The sequence below is a fragment of the Theropithecus gelada genome, chromosome 11 (genome assembly GCF_003255815.1).
Source record: "Theropithecus gelada isolate Dixy chromosome 11, Tgel_1.0, whole genome shotgun sequence".
NCBI classification, from domain to species: Eukaryota; Metazoa; Chordata; class Mammalia; order Primates; family Cercopithecidae; genus Theropithecus; species Theropithecus gelada.
Window position 1 is genome coordinate 15,874,513 of NC_037679.1, and position 7,469 is coordinate 15,881,981.

The following is a 7,469-nucleotide window of genomic DNA, read 5'->3' on the forward strand; positions in this document are numbered from 1 at the left end:
AACAAAAAAAAAAAAAAAAAAAAAAAAAAGGTCTAATATCCAGAATCTACAAGGAACTTAAACAAATTTACAAGAAAAAAGCAACTGAATCAAAAAGTGGGTGAAAGATACCAATAGACACTTCTCAAAAGAAGACATTTATGCGGCCAATAAACATATAAACAAAACCTCATCATCACTGGTCATTAGAGAAATGCAAATCAAAATCACAATGAGATATCATCTCACACCATTTAGAATGGCGGTCATTGAAAAGTCTGGAAACAAACAGATGCTGGAGAGGATGCAGAGAAATAGGAACGCTTTTACACTGTGATGGCAGTGTAAATTAGTTCAACCATTCTGGAAGTCAGTGTGGTAATTCCTCAAGGATCTAGAACCAGAAATACCTCTGGACCCTGCAATTCCATTACTGGGTATATACCCAAAGGATTATAAATCATTCTACTATAAAGACATGCGTACAAATGTTTATTGCAGCACTATTTACAATAGTAAAGACTTGGAACCAACCCAAATGCCCACCAATGATAGACTGGATAAAGAAAATGTGGCACATATATACCATGGAATATTATGCAGCCATATGAGTTCATGTGCTTTGCAGGGACATGGATGAAGCTCGAAACCATCATCCTCAGCAAACTAACACTGGAACAGAAAGCCAAACACCACATGTTCTCATTCATAAGTGGGAGTTGAACGAGAGCACATAGACACAGGGAGGGGAACAACACACACTGGGGCCTGTTGGGTGTCGGGGGTAAGGGGAGGGAGAGCATTAGGACAAATACCTAATGCATGTGGGGCTTAAAACCTAGATGATGGGTTGATGGGTGCAGTGAAGCAGCATGGCACATGTATACCTATGTAACAAACCTGCACGTTCAGCGCATGTATCCCGGAACTTAAAGTAAAAAACAAAACAAAACCCCAAAAAACTACAGTAACAACATATAATTTTAAAAAAAGAAATAGAATTTGTATACATTTATTAGCAAAACAAATCTTCATAGAAAAGTGGACAGAGGAACAGAAAGAATGGCCAATAAATATAAAAATATGCTAATTTTCACTAATAGGTAAATGCAAAGTAAAACCACAGTGAGATACAATTTTATATTATTCATAGTGGCAAAAAAAAAAAAAAAAAGTCAGCCAATACTATGAATAAAGCTGTAAACCAATGTGTAGCTTAAACACTTCTGGGGCAGTGTGAATTTGTACAACCACTTCCGTAAGCAATTTGGAAAATATCTGTTAAACTTGAAATATGTTTGCCCTATGACCAAATAATTCCAATCTCAGATACAGGTGGTAGATATCATACATGCACACAAGAAGACTTGTACATTAATCTTCATTGCTTTATTTGAATCATAATAAATTGAAAACAATGTATATGCCCATTCACAGGAGAATGGGTAACTTGTAGTATGTTCATGCAATGGTTGGTCCTTTGGTCTGTTTACATCTATTATCTATCCATCATATTCATCCACGTATCCTTTTTATATGATGGTTAACATGAATGAAGTTGATTTGCATGTATCAATGTGAGTAAAATTTAATAACATAATGAATGAAAAAGTAAGTTGCAGAACATGTGAATAGTGGTATGACATTTTGTTTAACATGTTAAAATTTGGCTAGGTGTGATGGCTCACCCCTGTAATCCCAGCACTTTTGGAGGCCTAGGCGGGTGGATCACTTGTGGTCAGGAGTTCGAGACCAGCCTGACCAACATGGTGAAACCTCATCTCTACTAAAAATACAAAAATTAGCTGGGCATGCTGGTGTGCCTGTAATACCAGCTATTTGGAAGGCTGAGGCAGGAGGATCCTTTGAACCTGGGACAGGAGGTTGCAGTGAGCTGAGATCATGCCACTGCACTCACTCTAGCCTGGGTGACAGAGCAAGACACCATCTCAAAAAAAACAAAAACAAAAAACAAGTTAAAACTTGCAGAAAGTGCTACATATTGTTTATGGATATATAGGTATATAGCAAAAGTATTAAAATATTTTTGAGAATGAGAGACTGATAAACATCAAATTGTTAACAGTAGTTACCTTTGGGGATTGAGGAGGGATATTGGAGATGTCAACTGAAGTGAGTAATGTATTTTTTTTTTTTTTGAGACGGAGTCTCTCTCTGTCACCCAGGCTGGAGTGCAGTGGTGTGATCTTGGCTCACTGCAACCCCGCCTCCTGGGTTCAAGCGATCCTTCTGCCTCAGGCTCCTGAGGATCTGGGACTATAGGCGTGCGCCATCACACCTGGCTAATTTTTGTATTTTTAACAGAGACTAAGTCTCAAACTCCTGACCTCAAGTGATCCTCCTGCCTTGGCCTCCCAAAGTGCTGGGATTACAGCGTGAGCCACCACGTTGGCCTTATTATTATTTTTTTTTCATGTCAGGGGATTTTGTTGTACAGCTTATTTCATCACCTTATGGGTTAGATGCATCAGTATAGGTGATAATCAATATTCTCTATAATATTTTGCTTTCTTCAAATATTTAATAATAAAAATAAAATGTCATGGTCTGTGTAATCTCTATAGGAACTACTTTACACACATACTGCTATGCCTTGTGTAAAACAGTCAAAAAGCATTTGTTGAATTAAAAAACAAAAACTATATATTTTCAATAGGGACTAGTAATTTAAATCTGCTTTTCTATGTTCTCATTGTTACCTAGCAAGCAATGGCTTGCTGTCTGATATGCATAGAAGCCAATACTATTGCACCAGCTTTTGAGAAAACAAGGCTTTATTGCAAATTGACTGGCCAGGAGACAGGCGGCAATGCTCAAATTTGTCTTTCAAGCTGGAGTCTAAAGATGGTAACGAGGCATGATCTGATTGGATCATGCCATGGGGTGATGCCAGGGTTCAATCTGATTGGATCATGGATCATGCCATGAAGTGTCCCCTTCCGTTTTTTTTCTTTTTTTGTTGAGATATGGTCTTGCTTATGTTGCCTAGGTTGGTCTCAAATTCATGGCCTCAAGAAATCTTCACACCTCGGCCTCCCAAAGGACTGGCATTACAGGTGTGAGCTACTGTGCCTGGCCTGGTGTCTGCTTCTTAATTCCATCCCCTTTCCTTGGTTCACACACTTAGGTTCTGCCCATGGTTGCATTCTTGGTTCACCTAGGCACACTCAGTTTACATAACTTGCAACCTGGGGTCAATGGCAATTGAAAAACAACACATTATTTTATTATACAAAGTGGAACCAGATTGTGCTGATTTTGTGGGTAATGGATATTGCTGGGAATTCTCTTGTGGCCAAACACTGTTTTGAATAACTTTTTTCAAGTTGATTATTAACAGGAAGACCTTTTAATCCTGGCAACTCATCTAAGTAAAGTATAGAATGTTTGGAGGGCATCGGCATTACAAAAGACCTTAGTCCTTGGGAAGAAAATGATTAAATGTGTCAATAAAATTTTAACTTAGTTACAAGATCTTGTACCTAGTAGTTATTCAGTAAATATTTGCTGAATGAAACAAACACAGAAAATATAAAATCATATGAAGTGTAAAGTCTGTTTTTCTGATGCTTTGTGAGGGAGAGATTATTTTTTAAATGTATTTATTTATTTTTAACTTTTTAAAAATTAAACTTTTTTTCTTTTTTCTTTCTTTTGAGACAGGGTCTCATTTCGTCACCCAGACTAGACTGCAGTGGTGTAGTCTCAGCTCACTGCTCACTGTAGCCTTAACCTCCCAGGTTCAGGCAATCCCCCTGCCTCAGCCCCCAAAATTGTTGGAACTACAGGCACACACCACTACACCTGGCAACTTTTTGTATTTTTTGTAGAGATGGGGTTTCGCCATGTTATCTAGGCTGGTCCCAAACTCTTGGGCTCAAGCAATTAACCTGCCTTGGCCTCCCAAAATGCTAGGATTACAGGCATGAGCCGCCATGCCCAGCTTATTTTTAAATTTTATTTTAATTCAGGCAGGGGTACATGTGCAGGTTTGTTAATACAGGTAAATGTTATGTCATGGGTATTTTGTGTACAGACCATTTTGTTACCCAGGTATTAAGCATAGTACCTGATAGCTATTTTTCCTGATTCTCTCTCTTGCTCCCTCTTGAGTCCCTCAAGCAGGCCCCAGTGTCTGTTGTTCCTGTCTTTGTGCCCATGTGTTCTCATTATTTACCTCCCACTTATACGTGAGAACATGCAGTCTTTGGTTTTCTGTTCCTGTGTAGTTTGCTAAGGATAATGACCTCCAGCTTCATTCATGTTCCTGCAAAGGACATCATCTTGTTCTTTTTTACAGCTGCATGGAATTTCATGGTATATATGTACCACATTTTGTTTATCCAGTCCACTATTGACGGGTATTTAGGTCGGATCCATGTCTTTGCTGTTGTCAGTAGTGCTGCAGTGAACATTAGTGTGCATGTGTCTTTATGGTGGAATGATTTATATTCCTCTGGGTATATACCCAGTAATGAGATTGCTGGGTTGAATGGTAGTTCTGTACTCAGTTCTCTGAGGAATTGCCTTACTGTTTTCCACAATGGTTGAACTAATTTACACTCCAACCAGCAGTGTATAAGCATTCCTTTTTCTTGGCAACCTCACCAGCATCTAGTATTTTTTGACTTTTTGATAATAGTCATTCTGACTGGTGTGAGATGGTATCTCATTGTATTATGGGATCTTTGGGGTGTTGTTTTTCTAGCCAGGAACCTCTGTGGCTGGTGGCACCTGTGTCCGAGTTTTGCTTGGGCCCACTGGGCTTGTTTCGCCCACTCGGCCCGGCGGGCTGTGTTTGGCTCACCCTACTGGCCTGGGTCCCATGCCTGCCAAGGGTGAGTCAGGTATGGAACAGTGAGGAGTGTGTGAGTGAGTGTGGGATCTGGCCACTGTGCACAGTAAGACATACCAGCTGCTGCAGTGGGGCGGGCAGCTCCAGGTGCTGGCATGGGCTCTGGCTCTCTGTGAGGCTGCAACTGGACCAGGCACACCACAAGCAGCTTCCACGGCTGGCACTGGGTGACTCAGTGGCACCCAGAATCTCAGAGATGCCAGGAATCACAGGGCCCCAAAGAGGGAATCACAGCCCTGGTCTGGGGAGCTCCCAGATCTGGGTTCCCTAAAGGGCTGCAGCTCTTCTTTCCTTCTCTTTGCCCACAATGAGGCAAGCAAGGGGCATGTCTCAGCCTTGTTTGTGTTACAGCTCTTTTATCCTTGCCATTCAGTGGGTCCTGAGTTCTTGTCCTGTGACCAGGAAGAATGAGGTAGGCAGAAAAGAGGAGAGTGAGCAAGATGAAGGGAAGCTTTATTGAGTGATAGAACAGCTCAGAGGAAACCAGCAGGGGGCAGCTCCTCTCTGCAGCCAGGGTGTCTTGATGCATGTTCAGCTCCTAGCAGAGAGGGTAGCTCCTGTCTGCTAGGTAAGTCATCCTGACAAGTGTTCGGGTATCAGCAGAGAGGGTAGCTCCTCTCTGCTAGGCAAGTCATTCTGACAAGTGTTCAGGTATCAGCAGAGAGGGTAGCTCCTCTGCTAGGTAAGTCATCCTGACAAGTGTTCGGGTATCAGCAGAGAGGGTAGCTCCTGTCTGCTGGCAGGTCATCCCAAAATCTGCTCGGCTCTGGCCGAACGCAGGGCTTTTATGGTCCTCAGAGGGGAGGAGGTGAGCACCGATTGTTCCATAGGCAGCCATGGGTGGGCCTGGAAAAGACACCACAGGTTTCCACTGCAATCTATGGGACTAGCAGCCCGGCCCCCAGCCTTCAGGCCCTCCCTGGCCTGAAGGTGGGGCCTCACTTGGGACCCACTCCCTTCCACCCAGGAACCTGTCTGCCTCCTGCTGCCATTCATGACACCCAGGCTGTAGGAGCCAAGGGGCACTTGCAGGACGGTTGCCAAACTGCCCTTAGCACCCCCTCAGCTTCCCTCCTGTGCTCTTCAGCACCCAAGGTCCAGAGGCGGGCTAAGGTGGCAGGGGGCTGGTGTGTCAACACTGCCCTGAGTGTGTCCATACCTGGCCAGGCTGTGACAGAGCTCAGGCTTGACCATGACTTTGCTCTTAGATTGGAGTGGGCACCAATAACAGGGAGAAGCCAGGCAGCAGGAGTAGGTACTTCCAAGCCTGTGAGGGAAGAGGGAGAGGACCTTCCTGGCCTCCAAGAGTGCAGGGATGCCTGGGTTCACAGCCACAGTTTTGGTGGCTGCAGCTGCATCTGGGGGATGGGGGTCCTGCCTGCTCTGTGGAGTGGGAGGTCCTGCTCTGCAGTCATGACTTGGGCAGTTCAAGTTGTGCCCCAGGGGGTGCGGCTTCTGCTTGCTCTGTGCTTTGGGAGGCCCAGTCTGCAGCCACAACCTGGGCAGACTTGTGTCTACACCTGGGGAGCTCCCACCCCAACAACTCGGAAGGGGCAGGACTCCCACTTGTCTGCAGCTCCCACCAGCTCCATGCAGTGTACAGCTCTGGCTGCACCTCCCTGCTGCAGCCTGTGTGATGGCAGTGGCCACTATAGATGGCCCACCACTGCCATCAATCACTCCTATGTAGAGGTACATCTAACTGCCATTAGGATAGGGACAGTGACCATTCTTAACTGCTTCATGCTGACAGGGGGCATTGTTTTTGGGAAAATGGCAGTCAGATTTTCTCTTAGGGACCTATATAAGGGTCCCCAGTAAAAGGGAGCCGTTGTCTGAGGTTCCGTTTGCATGACCATTAGAGTTTGATGGCCCATCCTTTTTGTTTCTTCTGAGCTGCAGTCAGAGATCACTGGTTGGTTCACCCTCACAATTGTCAAAAGCTAAAAATATCTCAAAAGGAAAGCTTCCTTGATTCTGAAAAACAAAACAAAGGATCATCAATGGTTCAAGCAAAATGTCAAAAAAGTTTACTTCAGTCTTCCATTAGTGCTATTCACCCAAAAAACTCCTGTTCACAATCTCCAAAATTATCAGAAACCTTGGGACAAAAATGTGCCTCAAGAGGGTGTATGGACCCATTAAATTAGTCCCAGGTGGCCCTCACCTAATTGCAGCTAGCAACTGGCTGGGGTTGCTCCTCTATTGCCTCCCTATCATGAGCAGGTGAAGCTGTGGAACCAGTTCCTCTTCAAATAAGAGAGAGAAAGGGAGTCCCAGGAATTGGGGACCTGGCCTAATAAGGTGCCTCCTGAAAGGAAAAAAAGCTAACCTGTTGCAAGAAAAAGCTTGCTGGCCGGGCGCGGTGGCTCAAGCCTGTAATCCCAGCACTTTGGGAGGCCGAGGCGGGTGGATCACGAGGTCAGGAGATCGAGACCATCCTGGCTAATATGGTGAAACCCCGTCTCTACTAAAAAAATACAAAAAACTAGCCGGGCGTGGTGGTGGGCGCCTGTAGTCCCAGCTACTCGGAGGCTGAGGCAGGAGAATGGCGTGAACCTGGGAGGCGGAGCTTGCAGTGAGCCGAGATCGCGCCACTGCACTCCAGCCTGGG